Here is a 19,278-nt window from a genome sequence, read left to right as displayed (position 1 = left end):
GTGCAGCTGTTCCATAGGACTTAGTACAACTATATGTCATAAATACAACTAAAGGTACTGTCCCATGCATTAAAGAGACTATTTGGATATGAATATGGTGTGCCTTAAGATTTTGGCTTGATCTTCCATGTGCCTTGTGCAAAAAGTTTGAGAATCACTGAAGAGCAAAAGCATAAAAACAATTGATATGATATGTCCTTATCAGGTCAATACCACAGATATTTGCCTATCCATGTGTATAATAACAAATTAAACACAACTCAAACGTTCATTCTCAACTTGTGTTGAATCTTGCATACACAAAGATCTCAATAACAAGACTGTAATTTTGTGTTTCAGTTGTGACTAAGTAAGAAATCAAATCCACAGTATACAGCCCTCAGCCATCTGTAACAAACACCAGAGTGACAAGTTATCACAAGCAACTGCTAACGTTAAAGGGGAAAACAGAAACAATACTACTGAAGATCTGCCAAGATGTTTGTAATGGATACAAGCTATGTATTTGTTGGGCAACTTTCAAGCATAATTATAGCAATGAAGTTGAGTCTTGCTGTTTGGAGCCATATGTGAAGACAAATAGTCTCAACTCAAATTCTTTAGCAAAAGGAATCGTTGCATAACAACATATATACACTCAAAATTTAAAGTTACACTTGTGAAAAGTTGTCTGAGATCTATGTTAAAATAGTTTTAAAACTAACACTAACAGGAGAACAGGGTCAGAGGCTAATGAACCTTACACCAGAAAAATTGTGAGGAATTGAGAAACAGTGGTGAGAGACTTGCAGGAAACTTGAATCAGGGGCAATAAGACTAAAAGCACCTTGAACTTTACAATTTATTATAAAAAGTTGAAGGTGGTAGAGCAAAAGCCAAGTCCAGCAGGTGTGAGTCAGGACACCTAAACCCATCTCTGCTTCCACCATCCTCTTTCTAAACTCTCTCTTCAGACTCTTTTCTCTGTTTTTCCACGGTCTTTTGTGATCTCTTTGCCGTCATCGTTCACATGTTATTTTGGCAGCAGGACTAGTTGTTTCATATGTTGTTGCAATCAGGGGATAGAGTAGGTAGTACAAGTGTTGTCACTACCTAAAGCTTGCATGTGTTCTAGGTCTGTTGAGGGCAGCGTGGCAAGGCAGGTAAGACAGAGGAAGTCTCAACAATTTCAGTTTTCAGCCATCCAGAGGTGTTGTGGGACTAATTGGAGGGGTTCGCCCTTCACACCTATGTTGAAGCTCTGGTGTTTTACTGTCCATTGGTCTGCACAGTTGACTTACTTGGGGCAAATATTAAGGGCACAATTGGGTTAAGCGGTTCCTTCACTGAGCGCTTAACCTTTCAGTAGGGCACAAGTATCTTGTGTTTGTTTCAAATATTTGTGAGATGAAAGGGAAGAGTATGAATGAATAAAAGTTACTAAATAAATCCATAGAGGCGATTAAGAAAATAATCCTGGGAAAAACCCTCTAATTGATGGAGATTAATTTTTTATTCTCACGTTAAGACCTGAGCAGACACACGCAACTTTGAAGCAGACTTCAGATGATCAAGTGCAGACATTTGATGCCTTTTAATTACTCACATATAGTAATTAGTCAGCTGTGGGATATACCTCCCATGTTTTGACTCTCCCATTCATGCTCCTTCCCTCCCTCTCTTCTTCCACACACGCTCAGATCGGGTTTGCATGACGCAGGCTTGGCCCGTGCACCACAAACACACACCGTGGCTGGTAATTACACTGGTTAGATGGTAGTAATGACAGAGTTAGTGGAGGAGTGCAGCTTCCAGAGGAATGAGCGTGCTCTGTGAGGAGGAGGTGCCTGCTGTCATACTGGTATGCTATACCCATACAGGCAGACCTGAGATCAGTCACATGTGTGAAAAGCTCAGAGACGAGGAGAGACCTGCCATATGTTTCTGTCTCTGCTGTTGCCAAAACAGTAAGCAGTTTAATTACATGAGAGATTAAAGCAGGGATGTGAATCAGTAAGTAAAAGTCAAATAAATGTAAAGTGCTTCTAAAAATCTACAATAACCGTGAAAACGGCAGTAAATTCAGGCATTTACAATGTATCAAAAAAGCTGACATGGATTATTAAACTGGTTCTTGAAGTTTACGAAAGAAAAGAGACAAAATCCACATTATGACATCCATATGAAAACATCAGCAGCAGTTAGTGTAAGTGTATAAATAAAGCAGCAATGCCATAGAGTGAGCGAGATTATGGGTTTGTTTGACTAACAGATGGTGGTACATATGATGGGCAGATGGCAGACAGGAGCACGACTCTGTAAAACAACACAATACAGCACTGGCAGCACCCACGGCACCCTGACGTCTGACGGAGTCAGCAGACCATGTGGGGGTGCCATCAAGTCTGCAGTGACCCAAAACTCAACCTGAATAAACTCGACTCATTCTGAAAGAGGATGTCACTGAAGATCCACGTATTGTTGGAGGTTACTGGAGGTTATAAACCGACAACATCAGGAGACATAAAAATAACCCGAGGCCATAGGAGATTGTTTGTAAGGTGTGTGGAGTTGGCAATACAAAGATACACCTGTATTTTTGGTTTTAGTCACACAGAGAAAATGAAAATAAAAGCTTCTGATTTGGCTTGAGTCAAACTTAAAAAATATCAGATTTGACTCATTAGCGTTACAAAGGAAAAAAGCATACAAGTTGAAGGCTTTAACAAGATAAATTCCTAAAATAATACCAATTGATAATTGCAATGGCAAGTACCTACTTCATAGCACACATGAAATGAGTTTGAAAATAAAGAAAGACCTCTCAAGACTGCAAACATATCCTGTGATGGTCAGTGTTAAGCAACCTAAAGGCATACGACTTGATGTAGTCTCATGATGACTGTCTGTGTCGATCTGCCCTTTCCTTATGTGATTATAAGGACAACCTGCTCTCCCTTCTGCAATAACAGATTTGATAAACAAATTGTTGTCATTCTGGAAAACATACCAAACAGAGGTCCATTGCTTTGCATCCAACCAAACACCTCTCTTGAATTGAAACAGCCTACGTCAGGAGAATTGTCCCGTGTGCTATAAAACCACTACCCTGGGAATTAGATGTATCGGAGAGCTTATTTTTTCATTTGGCGATGCAGATGCATCTGGTCCTTTTCTAACTCAGACAGATTTCAATCAAGCCTGCTTACAGCTACACAACTAATCTCAATTTCACTGTAATAATAAACACATAACAGCTTGAATGTTTCGTCAAAATTACAATCTTTTCTGCAGAGCTGCTTTCTCACTCAGATGCATGGACCATTTCAGTGCAGTTAAATGAAGCTTAGGCTATCAGGTAATGTATCCTCAGATGAACTGGTGCCAATGTAGTGGTGGAAAAAAAGTGGTGGAATAATAGGTTGCAATCACAGGTGTTACGTAAAATATGAAGAACAGCAGAGCGACATAGAAAGATTGAGTATAGGTGGTGTGCCCTATTTAAATGTTTGCATTCATTGCACTTGGGGATTGCTTTGCAGCATTATATAATGTTGTTGCTAAACCCATGTTTTTTTATATATCCTGCAGACTGCATATTAAGGATAGAACAACAACCACATAGAACTGAAGCCAAAAGAGTTAGCTCCCCCACTGCAAACTGGCTGCTGTACATGGCCATGTCAGCCCACCCTCTCTGCATGTATGGTTTTGGTTGGTTTAGTTTCCTGGTTCAGCAGCCTATAAGAAAGAAAGGACTAGGGTTGGGTATAGATGCACAGATAAATTGATACTTTTTAAAAGGTGCAATGCCTAAACGGTGCCCAAATAAATATTTTTAAGAGAAAAAAATGTTGTGCCGAGTCATCATCCAGGGACTTCTTAGTGTTCCATTTACCTTGGAAGTTGGATGTCGGAGCTGGGAATGACATCACATCTAAGTTGACGCGATCCTTTTGCTATGAGCTTAACAGCTGTATAAATGAACACTGGATGTGAATTAATACCATTAATACCAACACTACTACTGACTATAATTGTATTACTTGGAGGGAAATTGGAATTTACTCATTTTTTCCCACTTTGACAAAATTTTCACTAAAATGATCTGTTATTAGTTAATTTTCCTCAATCATATCACTGTTGGAATAAAAGTAATGTGGGTAGCTTCTTATAGTGCTTTCACATTAGGCCAAGTTGTTTCGAACTGCACCGCGGCGCGATTCCTCCCCTCCCCCCTTCCCCCACCGGCTTGCGTATTTACCAGTTTTAAACAGCAGGTGGCGGTATGCACGTAGCTGGTTTACAACCCCACCAAGGAGGAGAGAGAAGAAGAAGCTACCATGGCAACCACTGGCATCATGACCTGAGCGAAGATTGTTTTTGTTTTGACCTAGCTAAAAGTCCATCCTGCAGCCATGGATGGTTTAAAATCACTTTTAAGATGCCAGCAACTTCGCTCTTTGTATCTGCACATCTACTACATCTACTACAGCTCAGAGGATTAAATGGGCTCATGCTGCACAGATACAGCGGTTTTTGAGGTGACAGGAGACTTTTACTGCCTTTGCACCTCCTCTCACTGATTCCAACTTTTGTTCATCTGTAAGGTGAGTCACAACACTGTTTTAGTGACTGGATTCTGATGATTTCAGCCCTTGAGGAAAAATGTGAACAAACTGCTGCACTGTGGAAAGAAGTTTAGCTTTTACAATGACGTCATAAAGCTGATTCAGAGCTCTGTCCCCTATCTGGCCGCGGTTGCATTCACATCTCATCCGAACCAAGCCAGAGTCCACTTGAATCGCACCCGAGACCACCTCCCCAAGTGGGCCCGGGCCAGGTGCCTGGGCGTGGTTTGTTTGCATTCACACTACCCAAACGAACCAGACTCTGGGCTCAAGTGCTCTCGGATCCAGGACCGGGCCCCTAATGTGAAAGCACCCTTATTCCTTTTTTCCTTATTAATGATTTCACTCAAAACTCTCCAAGCATTTTTAATATCAGTCCTGTTTTCATCAAGTAGTTTACCATAATATATATGCAGTCTGCTCCAACTGCCTATCTCGGCTCAAAATGATGTCACAAGGGTAATATGTTGCCACCCATTGTGGGAATGTTTTAACTTCTCTTTGTACAGTGGAAGAAGATAAATGTGCACTGTTAATACGTATAAACAGTCGGCCTGATCCAGGTTGGACCCATCAAAATCATTTACCTATAGGAGGTATTTTTTGTCAACAACCAAAATTTCTGCTTCTGGTATTGGATTCTCTGAATGTGCTAAAATGTGTTGGAAAAAATAGATGAGTAATGATCAAACTGAAAACGTTGGTAACTAAATCCTGTAGGCAAGGAATATGAATGAAGAGGCTAAAAGATTGAGCTTATGAGATGGCATCTGACCTAAAACACAAATATTTGTAGCACAAAAAGTCATGTATCAAGATAAAACAATTTCCCTCAAGGGATCCTGGAAGTCTGAAACTAATATCTCATATACAAACTAACCAAGTGTCTTACCAGTCCAGTAATACCAAGAAACACTGCAATTAACTCTGACGTAACAGAAGATAGATAGAGCTGGAAGGAAACACACCATAGCCTGTGACTCTGGTCTAAATTGGGCTTTAAGTCTGGCTTATCTGCAGGAGACATCCCCCCCTGCCTCTCTCTCTCTCTCTTCCCTCAGACTGGAGTTTCACTGGACCACTGCTCTCTCCGTCACCCTGCTTTCCTTCCCCTCCATCTCCTTCCCACTCATTTCCTTTAGACTGTCGACCCCACTGTCATTGTCTCCACTCGTTTCCGTCTACATTGTTATGCTGAATTGCGCTGATGTTGCTACTGTCACTTCCATCTGCCTGTCCGTCCATCAGGCTGCTGTCCCAGGACACTGATGCAGCGTGTGAAGAGTAGGAAGAGGAGGAAGGACTGGGGTTTAAGATGCAAAGTGTAGGACATGTTTGACAAGAAAATATTGAAGCACGCAGAAACACTCGGGCATCCACGTGATGAGTCTGATGTTTTTCATCTAGTTGGAGGAGCACAGATCACGCAGCCCACATCAACATTCATCATTATTCATTCATTTGGCTGCAGGAGATGAAAAAAGGAATGTGGTGAGAAAATGAGGAGGAGTTGAGGAACTAGAGGTGGAGAGGAGAATTAGTAGGCAGGTGTAGAAAACTGAGTAAATTATCTTTTACTTAACTGCTTTGGCAAGATGTTTTAAACCTGCTGGTTAGCCAAATGTTAAATAACCAAATTCCGGCAAATCCGGCAGAGACACAATCTTCTCATCATAACCAGTCATTAGGAGGTCATATGTCTGTAAAGAAGCAGGTTTGAGGAATTTAGTGAAATTCTTTCTCAAAGTGTAGCAAAGGTACTTCAAGCTCTCTTTCTTCTCTCCATAAGCAGAGGAAACACTAGACTATAGGTCAGTAAAGGAACAGAGTTAAGACTTCTGAACTGATGCACCAGTCAGCACCAAGAAGCAACCTCTGGTGAAGTCACAGCCAAAAAACTGTGGTTCCTTTAGTGCCCAGTGCTCACTTCACATTAGCTGCCAAAACCCCAGAAGTCAAAACATACCTATACATATACTCCATTTTTACAGGAGATATGGATATGTGAATGTTACTACCTGACTAAAAACTAAAAATTGAGTCTGAATAGCTCTTTTCTTAATTAGTACAGACTGTACCCATCCCTTTGATTTCATGAGAGATAAGGGTGTTGTGCCCAAAGTCTGTCTTGAAACAGGTAAAAGGAGTTTTAGGTACGCTGCTCCTGCAGCCTGGAATCTGCTGCAGGAGACTTTGTGCCTGGGGTCTCTCAAATGTTTTTCAACTTATGGTATTGGAGGAAGATGCATCAGGTTGTAGATGTGTTTGACTAATAACTTTGTGCTTTGTGATTTAGGATTTTGACTGAGGCTTTCCTGTTTAGATACATCTAAATAAAAAGTTATTCGCTGGGATGTGGCTGACCTGACTGACAGGTGGGCACGATGTAGCCGCTTACCAGGAGGCCTAAGGCCCGCCTCAGCTCCACCTCTTTGACAGTTAGCAGCATTTCTGCTTCAGAAATCAAAGGGTGGCATCACTGACACTCTGTCCATTTTAAAAAAGACAAAGCATCTCCATTAAGCCCCATGTTAATATGCACATCATTATCAAAAGAAAATAGGCATGTTTACAGCCTGGTTCAAAAAAAGGTCTTGGTCTTGAGAGCTCATGTTGTTACTGGTGCACACTATGTGGGGATTTTATGTTTTTATGAGAGATCTGTTTTGATTTTATTACTCCTTACAGTTACTCATAACTTCCATAAAGGGGATGTGGTTCATTAGACCAACAGGTGGGCTTCGACTCCAGCGGTTTGTCTGTGTTTAGTTGACTAAATTAGCAACCACAATTATTGGGCTTCAAATGGCCTCTTCAGTAACTTCAAAGACTATATGAAGCTTAGTGTTAGTTAACGCAGGACACAGTAGTCATATGCCCCGCCATGATCAGATGACAACCAGCTGATCCTAATTATCACCTCCCAGCTCCCACAGCCAATCACTCTTCTTTCTCTCAACACAGTGGTGTATTTAATATGACATACTTCTCACTAATCTCTGCTTGCATTAATGCTAATGCACCATGATGCTGCCGCTGCTGGCAAAGTTTAACCTCCTCCACCCCAGCCACCTCCTTTATAGCCTAAAGCCTGTTGCACCATCATATTCAGGTTTATGCTACTATGGATTCATTCCTTTTGAACTAATTTTACTGTATTCAATGCACATTGTCCTAAATGTATGACGAGAGTGTTCCTGTCTAAAATCCATGTTTATACAGGCTGTAGTCACTAGTTCACACAACAAAGACTCCATAAGATTGTGGTAATTCTTTAAGCCTTTCATGATTTTCCTTTTGTCATTTGAGTTTCAGTCTTCAATCAGACAATCATTACTTTGGAACAATTACCACTGACAATAGGATCTAAAGGAACAAAAAGCATTTTTTTTCATCAGGTTGTCCATGCTAGTATCTCACTGCTGTTGTCTTCTCTGAGTCCTTGGAAATTATTATTGTATTACAATTTACAATCAAAGACAACGAAAGTCATGAGAAAAGACAAAGGAGCTTATTTCATAACTTTTTGACAGCTGTCTTTGTGTTGACTGGAGCTGTACGTGCAGCTGTCCATCATGAAAGAGAGTCTACAACACGTGGCCTGCTTTGTGTTATCAGTGCTAAATACAGACAAGGAAGTGTGTTAACTGCTTAACAGTGGAGCAGACGGCTCACCCCTCCAGTGCAGAAAAGTATCCAGGTCATCAAGTCTATTAGCCTTTTATCAAGGCCTTTGACTTCACTTTTGAAAGTGAAAAGTGTTACAGCTCCAGTTAAATGAACCAGAAAAAGAGACATCTTTAAGAAGAATGACACAGCAGGATTCCTACTAGACTAAAAACTACATTTTAAATACATAAACAAATAGATATGCAAACTAAGACCAGACACAAAGTTAAAACAGTTTGTGTCAGATTAGCCTTCCAGAAAAAACCTGCAAATCCTGATAATTCAAAACATGTGGATAACACAGCTCACAGAATAGTCTATGGTTCTTAATTACGGAAAGTAACAATCTGCCAAGACAGCACCTGTGATTTTAGATAAACTGTCAGGTTCTACTGAATGAGCTTTCAGTTTGTATTATTTACATTTTTAATACTTACAGTGCAGTAGTATGTAGGTGAACAGAGGCTCAACGTCACAGTGCAGGAAGTGGAGGCTCAGTGTTTTAATCTGTGGAAAAGAAAAACAGACAAATTCACAGTTAAAAGTTATTTTTTCTGACATTGATTTGCTTTATACATGTTTACTTTCATTGAATTAATATTAATTAGATTTCCACATATGTTTATTCATGTGCATTTTCCATACTGAGACACAATGTTTATGACCTCATGTGCTTTACATAATCTGTGTGTTTTGGTGATAATCTGTCAGCTGTAATCAGTTCCACGCTTACCAGGTTATCAACCCAGACATGTCTATTGTTTGTGACGAGTCTGAACAAGGATGCCTGAGGCAGTCTCACTGCACAGCATCTGTACTGTAAACACATTTGAAAACACGCTTGCACACAAGAAACCAGCTTGCACACAATCAGGTTGAAAAATAAAGAACGCTAGCATTTCTCTCTGCAAAAGAGGAGCTTAAACATTTGATCAAGCTTTGTTTTTAAAATCTAAAACATGCTTAGGTGAAGTGAAAAGTAAAAAAGGTAGAATTGTGTGTGTGTGTGTGTGTGGGGGGGGGGTGGTTCTTTGATTAGAGGTCATGGGGCCCAAGAACAGAGGGGGATAGAAGTAGGACATGGAGGGGTGAAGTGAGGCCAGATGAGGGAGGAGGGTGGTGGGAATCAGCAGACATGATGTCCTGAGGGGGAGGCCCATAAATGTCTGACAAATACTGTTCTAATCAATACTGATCAATCAGGCTCCACTTACCCTGCTGCATAATAACACTGTCTTTGCTGTCTGATGGGGGAGAAAGGATGGAAACTATAAGGGGCCAGTTATAATGAGAGTGTCAATTTTTCAAAAAGCGACAAGGCACTGCTTAACAAATCAGCAGCGTCAGCGTGGATTTAAAGCTCAGGCTTCACTTCACTGCCCCGAGGACAAAATTAAAAACTCTAAGTGAAAACTTCCGAAGATTGGCTGACTTTGAACCACAGATTCTAGCCTCAAAGTGATTAGAATACACAGTACATCTTAGGATGTATGCTGCTGTGTGTTTCATCATCATACACGAAACACACACAAATGCAGTCAAGTGCTGCTTTGGGAAAATGTAAACAGAAATACAAAAGTATATGAAACATCTCACAAGGCATTACCTGCAGTTGTTAAATCAAGCTATACATGATACAAACTAGTAGTCTAAGACAAGAAAAAAGGACTTAATGATAATAGCAGGGCTTATTGAATGCTTCATGAACACTCCAGAAAACTTAATGTTTGTTTTGTTTTGAAGATATTAGCTCTAAAGTATGCACACTATTAACAAACAAAACATCTATGATGATAGAAAGGGTTTACTCTGCATGCCTATCAGTGCTCCAGCTTTGATTTTTGTGCGCATATCAGCCTGATTTCTACCTCATCTTTCATTAAACTGTTTCTTACCTGCAGAGTTGATGCAGCTGTGGTGTGGCTTTCAGATAAAGCTGTTATCACAAATGCCTAAGTGCATTTGATTTGTTGCAGTCATTTCTGCAAGTCCACTAAACAGCTGATTCATTAGTTTTTTTCATTATTGTGCAGATGAAGTCAACTGTTGGACGGACTGATTTTTTTTAGGGTCAAACATGAGAGAAAATCTCAGCAGTGTGTGGGGGTCTAGACAATCTCTGGAAAGTCCAACGACATCAAGTTTAGAGATGTTCCTCCGACATTTCAAGAGAAGGGATGGCAGGGCCAGTCAGAGCAACAAGACAAAATAAAGTAGTAGACATGCACAGCTCCAGTGCAAACCTGAGCTATACAGGTTAGCGCTGGCATCGTATTTGAGTGGCAAAGCTTATTGCTGGCTAAAATTCATGCTGACGCCTATCAGGAGATGTGCAAAAACATCTTCTCTGCTTTAAGTGTGGCTCTTTGCTCTTGCTTGAAACAAGACTTAGGTCTGATTAAACTGCCACTTTTCTACAGCTACATCCAAGCTAATCCTTACCATGGTAGTAGTCACTGTATACACTGGCTTACAGAACAACTCAGCCCCAACGGTAACGATCCAAATTCATGCCAAAGGAGGCTGGGAGAAGAGAAAAAGAATCATTTCTGCCATGAAAAGATTTCAGAGGTTCTTTGCTGTTGTTTTATTATAGAAATGTTGTCCAGTTCTGATAAAACTGCTGCTATACTAAAACTACATACAAGATAACCACTACACTGGCAGCAGCCATTGCTACAGACACACAGTACAGGCATGGTCATCTCTACCTCTCAAGTACAATGTCAATTTGTGGCAAATTCTGTTTAGAATTAAAAAATGGAATCTAGAACACATAATTGCTGATTTAGGTGGCTTTCACACTAGGGGCCCGGTCCCGGATCCGAGAGCACTTGAGCCCAAAGTCCGGTTTGTTTTGGGCCCACTTGGGGAGGTGGTCTCGGGCGCAATTAAAGTGGACTCTGGCATGGTTCGGATGAAATGTGAATGCAACCGCGCTCGGATACGGGACAGAGAGTCATATCAGCTTTATGACATCATCGTAAAAGCTAAACTTCTTTCCACAGCGCAGCAGTTTGTTCACATTTTCCTCAATAAAGGGTGGAAATCATCAGAATCCAGCCAATAAATGGTCTGTTGTGACTCACCTTACAGATGAACAAAAGTTGGAATCAGTGAGAGGAGGTGCAAAGGCAATAAAAGTCTCCTGTCACCTCAAAAACCGCTGTATCTGCGCAGCGCGAGCCCATTTAATCCTCTGAGCTGTAGTAGATGTGCAGATACGAAGAGCGAAGTTGCTGGCATCTTAAAAGTGATTTTAATCATCCATGGCTGCAGGATGGTCTTTTTGCTGGGTAAAAACAAAAATAATCTTTGCTCAGGTCATGACCCCAGTGGTTGCCATGGTAGCTTCTTCTTCTCTCTCCTCCTTTGCGGGGTTGTAAACCAGCTATATGCATACCGCCACCTGCTGTTTCAGACCAAGTAAATACGCAAGAGGGCCCGGGCACAGTTTGATGTTGCTAGTGTGAAAGCAAGCTGGGGGGGGGGGGCAACTGGGCCTAATGTGAAAGCGCCCTTAGAGAAGAGGTTTTTTTATCAGGCAGAGAAAGTCATCTGTTGTTGGATGAACTATGAACTTTTTTAGAGGACAAACATCGTAGCAAGTCTGAAAAACAGACAAGAATGAAGAAGTACAAAGAAATAATAAAAAATACAGCTGCCTCATTCCTGATTTGATAACCATTGCCTCTCTAGATTTTGGCTTTTAAAAGTGTTAACAAAGGCCAGATGATACCTGACTCAAGAGCCACAGCCACAAACAAATCTGGTCAGAAACTGAACAACGGGAGAGCAGGGTCATACTGATATAGCTGGTAAACCCCATTCACACACACCACAAAAATACAGGCTGAAACTGCCACAGTGTTGAATCATCACCTCTGTGACCGGCTCAGCATCAAAATGCTGGGTATGAGGATCAGAGAGGTGGTATTTTTGGCTTTGCACCTGTAGCTGTAAACTCACTCTCATTCAGCTCTTTGAACCGTTTTCTTACGTCAGCGAAACATGGATGTGACAGATGGTGGATCTATTACAGCATGACAAACTTGTTAAAGGTCCTCTGGTTCTGATGATTGCCTGATATAGCAGGGAAGGTCTCAAGATACACTGCAAAACAAGTCTGACAGAAGATTCACGAGCACCAGGATGAAGACAGATGACCTCTGCGGTCTCTGTAAACAAACATCAGTACACATCAACATTACTGAACCTTCAGGTGAGGAGCAGAGCTGGATTCAGAGCAGACGTCTACACATGCCCAGCTGTGGAGAGACTTTGCAGTAAATTTAGTTGTGGAGTCAGTCTCGGTGGCTCTGCCTCCTGCCACACAGAATAACCGTCACAGAGCCAAAACGCAGTTGGCTTACTCCTTGTGTGTATGCATAGCAGGCTTTCAGGACAGCAAGACTAAGAGTTTGGCATAAAGATTTCTATAAATAAATAAAACTGTCTGCTACAGGAGACATGCAAATCAAAGACAACTAACCCTGATGGGATAAAAAGACTAGTCCGTTCTTTCACCGTCACTGGATTTATGTTGTGATTACGGTGGGATTACTGTCACTACTCTGATGCATGAATATTTCAGAGCTTTTGCTGAGTCAGGACTCCTCTAGAGTTCAGTCTGGAAAGTTTCATGCAGACCGGGAGTTGAAAAGAATGTGCCCACATCATAAAGGCTGAAAATCTGTTAAGCTTGATTTATACTTCTGTGTTGAATCCATGTCATAGCATGCACCATGACTCCATGAAGCCCTGAACCTCACATACAGGCCTAAACACAAAGCTGCCTGCACCTCCTCATAAATGCAATTATGCTTAAAAACAAAGCGCCGTGATTGGTCTGCTAGGTAGCACCAAGTAACATCAAAATGCATATTATGTGTTATCTTCAGCAGACAGCAAAACAACTAGTCAAATCTACTTTTCAGCCATAAAAATGATCAGATGTGCTTTCCTCACACACGGATACTGAACGAGTCTAAAAGAATCCCCCCCTTTCTGCCTCGGCTGATTCAGTGACCACATTTTCCATCTCCTCTGATGTCTCCTCTGTTTCCTTTAAAGCAACTGCAATCTAATCAACTGCTGCTCAATATTTATTAGCTCCAAACACAACATAATACACTGCTTTCCAGTTGCAATGGCTTCTGTTCACAAACAAGCAGGAAACATGGCAGCTGCACCAGGAACTGGCATAATAATTGCACTGCCAAGTAGTGCTTGGGTGGAGTATTGCAGAGCATCATACACGTATAAGACGCTCTTCAACATAAACCTTACACCAGGGTTTAGGAAGGAATATCAGGCCACATACAGCCCCATTCCTCTCTCACTGTGGCCCCCAAGATAAACTTAAATATCAATGTAGGGTAAGCAACTAGAAAACAAGATAAATCTGTCATCACGGATTTCAACTTGAGTCAATGCTGGTACAACACAATAATGGAGACATTTCTATCATAATCTTTGATTACTAGTGTGTATTTTGTTCTGCTCAAGAAATTAGCGGATATAATTGGCTCAAATTGTCTCTGCAAGGAACTTTATTAAAGCATTATTAAATTATTGGAGAAAAATTAAATGTTTAATGCATTTAAAAAGCAGGTTAAGTTGGCTTTGAGTCTGTATTCAGCCTATTAATATCAAGCATAAGTAAGCATGAGTTTTTGAGGTCTAAGATATCAATGTTGGTCAAACAAATTCTGATAAAGACTATATATGTGCTCCTTTTATTCAAGTATGAGAAGCCCAGTTGTAATTGACTGATTAAGAGCATCCTTCCATTCGTTACAATGTGGCTCTTTTGGCAATTGAAGTTGCATATCCCTGATTAACTAAACACAGTGAAAGAAAATAAATGAATGCATGCAACCAAACCAGTTTAAATATATTTTGATATTGCTAAGAATGTGTGTATAATGTTTATAAGAAGCTTTCACTGCTGGCTCCTCAGGGTGTACTTACATTGTTACAATGTCAATGCTTTGATCAAAAGTGATGTACATCTGGGCCTGGTACTGCTGGCATTAAGCACCTTGCCCAAGGGCACATACTGGATACTCATTGTCCCTGACAAGGATTCAAACCTTCAACCTCCTGTAACAAAGCCAGCATTGTAAACCACTGAGCTATCCAAGCATTAATGCCTGTACTGATAACATGCTAATAATGTTGTGAATCCCTGATGCATTATCAAATAATATCCAAATTGGGCCCTTTAACTGAGTCTATAAGGGGCCCAGTAACTTTGCGTGGGCGGACTTGATCACCGGTGAGGATTATGACGCTTTTAGCAGGATTTGAACCTGCGTGGGAATATCCCACTGGATTTTAAATCCAATGATTGGTTACAATACTTCTAACCAAACTGAGGAAAACTAGAGCAGGAAAAACGCTATAGCTTAGCTAAATTACAGCTTAACAGGTACTTGAGTTATTGCTTGTTTCTTGGCAACCAAAACATTAAAGATATTTTCTCAGCAACACTGCAAATGCTAAAGGAGACGGACAATACAAACTTAGAAAAAGTGTGCAGGTACATTTTAAACAACTGATAAATCAAGTAATGTTAGCTTTAGCCCCTTCAAGACCTTACATAACATTGAACTTTGATTGTTATCTCAGACTTGTCTGCTTCTCTAACTTTATAATTCTGACTTTCATCTTCAAATCTCACCACAGATGTAGTCAGTTTATTACAAATCAGCCGTCGTTTAACTTTTCTGTAAATACTATTTCCAATGTGCACGCTGTTTAAATACCATGCAGTTGTCTGCTGTAAACATGCTGCATGAGAGGGAGGGAACCCCTTGCAGAGAGGGGTGGGCAGCCCCATTCACACTCCAACACCAGGAGGTGGGGACTACCACGCTTACATCCCTTTCACATCTCATTCTTCTACACACCCCTCTGTTCTCAACCCTTTGATTCTGTCCACCTTGTCCTTTTGGGATAAAAATAAAGCATTGGGTTGATTCTTCTACAAGTCACACAAGTGAATGGAGCTTCATTAAGACAATGTGTCATATTGCAATATCTGATAGGTGTCATGCAGTGATTTACATTTCTATTCTTGTAGCAAGTCAACAAACACCATATTACTGCCATCCCAAACTGCTCCAGGCTGTAATTATGTGCTCTGAGAGCATTTTTGACAACAATCTTGACCTGTGCGTAGGTGTTTTCCAACCATTATTTATCCAGGATCATATTTTAAATCATAACTTGCTGAGAAACTGATGACTGCTAACAGAAAAACACAGTTTTAAGTGACTGATATGTCTCAATTTGTAGAGGATGGAGAAAGCTCCCTGGATGACTGTGTTCTTTAAACTCTGGGCAACATAAGGGGAAAATACAGTGATGAAGTCATATGCAACACACAGAGCTCCTTTCACCAAAACCACTTGGAAATGCTGCTGTAGCTGTTTGATGGCTATGCTGGAGCTGGTTGCCATAGAAACGAGAAGGTGCGCTGGCAAAAAGGGGGGGGGGTGTATGATGTAGGCGTCAGGCCGCAGGCAATCAGGACACACAACCTGAGAGCAGAGCGATAAATAATCAGACTCAAATGCCGTGATCACCATAACACTGCCATCAGCCGGTCACTGCAGCATGTGTACTGTCGCTGCAGCACTGCAGCAAAGCCCACACCACAAAGACACGGCACGAGCTTGACTGCACTTCTTCTTTAATTCTTTCATTTATTTCTCCGTCTCCGTCATAAGCGTTCACCCAGCTGTCCCGAGATCTGCAAAGTCTCCCTCTGTGGTTAAATTGGGCTGTCCATGTCCCCTAGTTCGCTTGCTCTCTCCCTCTCTCTCTCTGCACCCGCGACCAAGTGCCATGCGAGCATCAAAGCCTGTTCAAATGGCCTCTAAACTCTTCAAACACATGAAAATGCTCAGGGCTGTAAAAGTGCACTCATCAGCAGACTTCCAGCATCTGTTACTTGTTTTTGTTTCCATAGTATAATCCAGTGGAGCAAATTCCTCCTGTTTCTATACATGCTTGTCTTATCTCACTATCTAAGGTGAATTAACCAGCCATATGCTACGCTTTGGAGCCAGGTGTTAAGGACCAGCTTTTCAATTACATCTGCAAGGCTTGAACCTGGTGACAAGGTAGTAAGAGGGATTAGCAGAGGAGGTTAAGGAAGGGAAACTTTATGGTGTGACTGGAAGTTTATGGGTTAAGGAACCACAAAGAACCCTCTGGCCTTCTTATTTGATGACTTTACAAGTGTCTGAGAAAAAGCTCTAAACTCAGAGTTGCTCAGTCTGATATTTTAAGTGTAGATGTTTGGAATGACTTGCAAATAATGTAATGTTTTGTAATAGTGATGCACATTTCAAGTGAAAGTACTATTCTAAAGTCACTGGCAATAATGCAAATAAAGGTCAATAGTGCCAGAGGGTCAACATGTGCTAAATTACAACATTTTACCCATAAATAGGAGAATCTGACCCCCCAGACACTTTCTCAACACACAGCCTTTCTCCTGCCTTATTGAGACACATCACCTGGCATCAGGTGGCTGAGTGAGTCTCGATTACCATCTAGATTTTCGTCAGTGAGCTACCTGCCATGGCTGCACACTGCCAGGCCTGCATTTTATCAGACTGTACGACAAACTGCCAGACACATTCCTGAGTAGTGACGCTCAGGTCAGACACGAGAGAAGTCAACACCTTTCTTTTGAAAAGAACACACCGCCTTCACTGATTCTTTATCCAAACTCAGGCCAGAGGGCAAATTCCTGACAAGACCGACGTGTGGACCCTGGACGATTATGTCATGCTTTTAATACCTGCTGAAAGAAGGATGTAATATCAAACTGAGACCCGCCATCTTTCTGTTGTCCAGGAGCACCAATGAAAACCTTAAACACTCCACAAACATGGCAAGACTATGATTAAGATACTTGGCACATCACTCACAATGCAGAAACAAATAAAACAAAGACAACAGGAAGTGACAAGAATCAGCTCCTACTCTTGGCCTCGGCCTGTGTCTCTATGGGTGTGTGTGGTGACACAGGGTGTGTTTGTGTGCAGCAGCAGCAGTGATGGCAGGTCCTCGGGGTGACTTACGCCATCACAGCTGTTACTGCTCCCACAGAGACGTCTCAGGGGAGAGCAGAGGGCTACTGCTGCTCCACATGGATTAAGCAGAGGGGTGTGCACAGGGAGCACTGAGGAAAACGCTCACTCACACACACACACATTTACACAAAAACAGGAGCAAGGCTGGCTGTTTACTCCAGCACTAACATATGATTGTACGACTTAAGTTGAACAACAAATAATTCATTTCCACTCATCTATATTAATAAAAAACAGTACTTTACCACATTTCGTCTCTAAAATAGGCATTTTGTTAGCTTTCTATTGATTTACTTCTGTAGTTAGTCAGGTCATTAATTAAGCTTTCAGCAGACAATGCCATACCTGGTTCTCTTCATCTCCTCTGATTATGTTGTGGTTTTATATGGATCTTGTGCAATATGAGTAATGGGAAATATACTGTATGCTATTTGTGTTTTTATTTAGTTTATGCCTCTTTGATTACAAGTGTATTGCTACTTGCTTTGCTTGATTTTTCCAATAAAAACTGTTATAAAAGGTAAATATGTGCAGCGCTTGGAGCTCCTGCATGCAATCCCTTCCATTAACACTTCACTGATGCACTATTAGCACATATGAAGGTTACATCACTAATAAATGATACAAAAACTGACAGTAAGGTTTTGAATTTTCTTAATTTCAGTGTCTTGATGAAAGTCAGTATTTAGTATAACATTATAGGCATATTCTATAACAGATTCCTCTTGAACAAATACATTTTAAGAGCTAAAAGAAGCATAAAATAGGAGGAAAATTAACAAAAATTGAACACACCTGTACAACAACAATCACATGATTTAAACGTTCCCGAGCTGTGGCCTCTCCATTTGGCTCTCTTTCACCTGCTTTTTGCAGGCATCACGTCTATGACTGTCTCAAACAAAACTATGCAAAATATGAAAAAGCTGAGTGTATACACCTGCCTGTGTACTGTAACACTGATCCACCCTTTATCATCTTTCATATTGTTGAATTTGAGTTTGCTCACCTGTCGAGAAGCTGAAGGCTATGATTGCAGATCCTAAAAGCCGTTCAGCTACAGTAAATCCATCTGCCCTTTTCAGTTGGTCAGGAATAATAGTGATTAGTTGCAGATGTTTCCCATCCATGCTCCACACATGCAGCATGTAAGAATAGGGGCAGTCAGACTACTGTACAGTGCAGTAGCAACAGCAGATTAGCAACTTGTAATCCAGCTTTTTGAGACTCTTGCAAACTGCAAGAAATGAACAGCAGAAAAAAGAATATAGAAAACATTAACAGAACTTTAAATGCATCCAGTTGATTGCATTCTGAGGTCAGTTGCAAATTCAGGCAACCATGCTTAGGGGAGTTATGATTAATGGACTTTATGCATACACTTAAAACTAATGACATGCATACTCCAAAAGAGTAGCAGGAGCAGCATCCTCTGCTGAGGATATGCACTTGCATCAATGCCTACAGGTAACAAACTATGGTGTACTTGTAGACCAAAATCAATAGGTTTACATAGTGGCTTTGTAGGCATGTTTGCAGCTGTTGTCCATCCTTTCTTTGAGTTAAGGTTTCCAGTAAAGTTGTTACTTTGGGGCTTTTATTCCTTTTTAGAAAGGCAAGTGGAAAATTCGGACAATGGGAAAAGGCAGAGAGCAAAGAATGACATGTAGGACAGAAGCCACACGCTGGGTTTGAACCTGGGTCACCTACTTCAAGGACAGCAGCTTCTATAAATGAGGCAGACAGGCATAACCACAAGGTTACTGTCTGGCACCCCATTTATCAACAGCTTTACTTCCTGTTTCCAATTGGATTTTGCAGGATTTAGGCTGTTTAATATATGCAATAATCTCTAATAGCTTGTATCAACAAAATTGAACATGTAT

The 19,278-nt window shown here is 41.0% G+C and overlaps 1 protein-coding gene across 5 annotated transcripts in view; it reads right to left on the bottom strand.

Moving 5' to 3' along the window:
* The window catches only part of sipa1l3 (signal-induced proliferation-associated 1 like 3), a 109,060-nt gene that overhangs the window by 49,689 nt on the left and 40,093 nt on the right, over positions 1 to 19,278 (bottom strand). For 4 of the 5 annotated variants that reach the window (XM_041802394.1, XM_041802411.1, XM_041802403.1 and 1 more), the window contains one exon: positions 8,717 to 8,786. The gene's annotated coding sequence lies outside the window, so the exon portion shown is untranslated. Of the gene's footprint in view, positions 1 to 6,193; positions 6,304 to 8,716; positions 8,787 to 19,278 lie in introns of those variants that run through there. The other variant, XM_041802420.1, reaches the window with a different exon arrangement.

This window comes from Cheilinus undulatus, linkage group 2, assembly GCF_018320785.1.
Source record: "Cheilinus undulatus linkage group 2, ASM1832078v1, whole genome shotgun sequence".
Classification (NCBI taxonomy): Eukaryota; Metazoa; Chordata; class Actinopteri; order Labriformes; family Labridae; genus Cheilinus; species Cheilinus undulatus.
The sequence above is the reverse complement of the archived record's forward strand: the minus strand, read 5'-3'. Positions and strand labels throughout refer to the sequence as shown.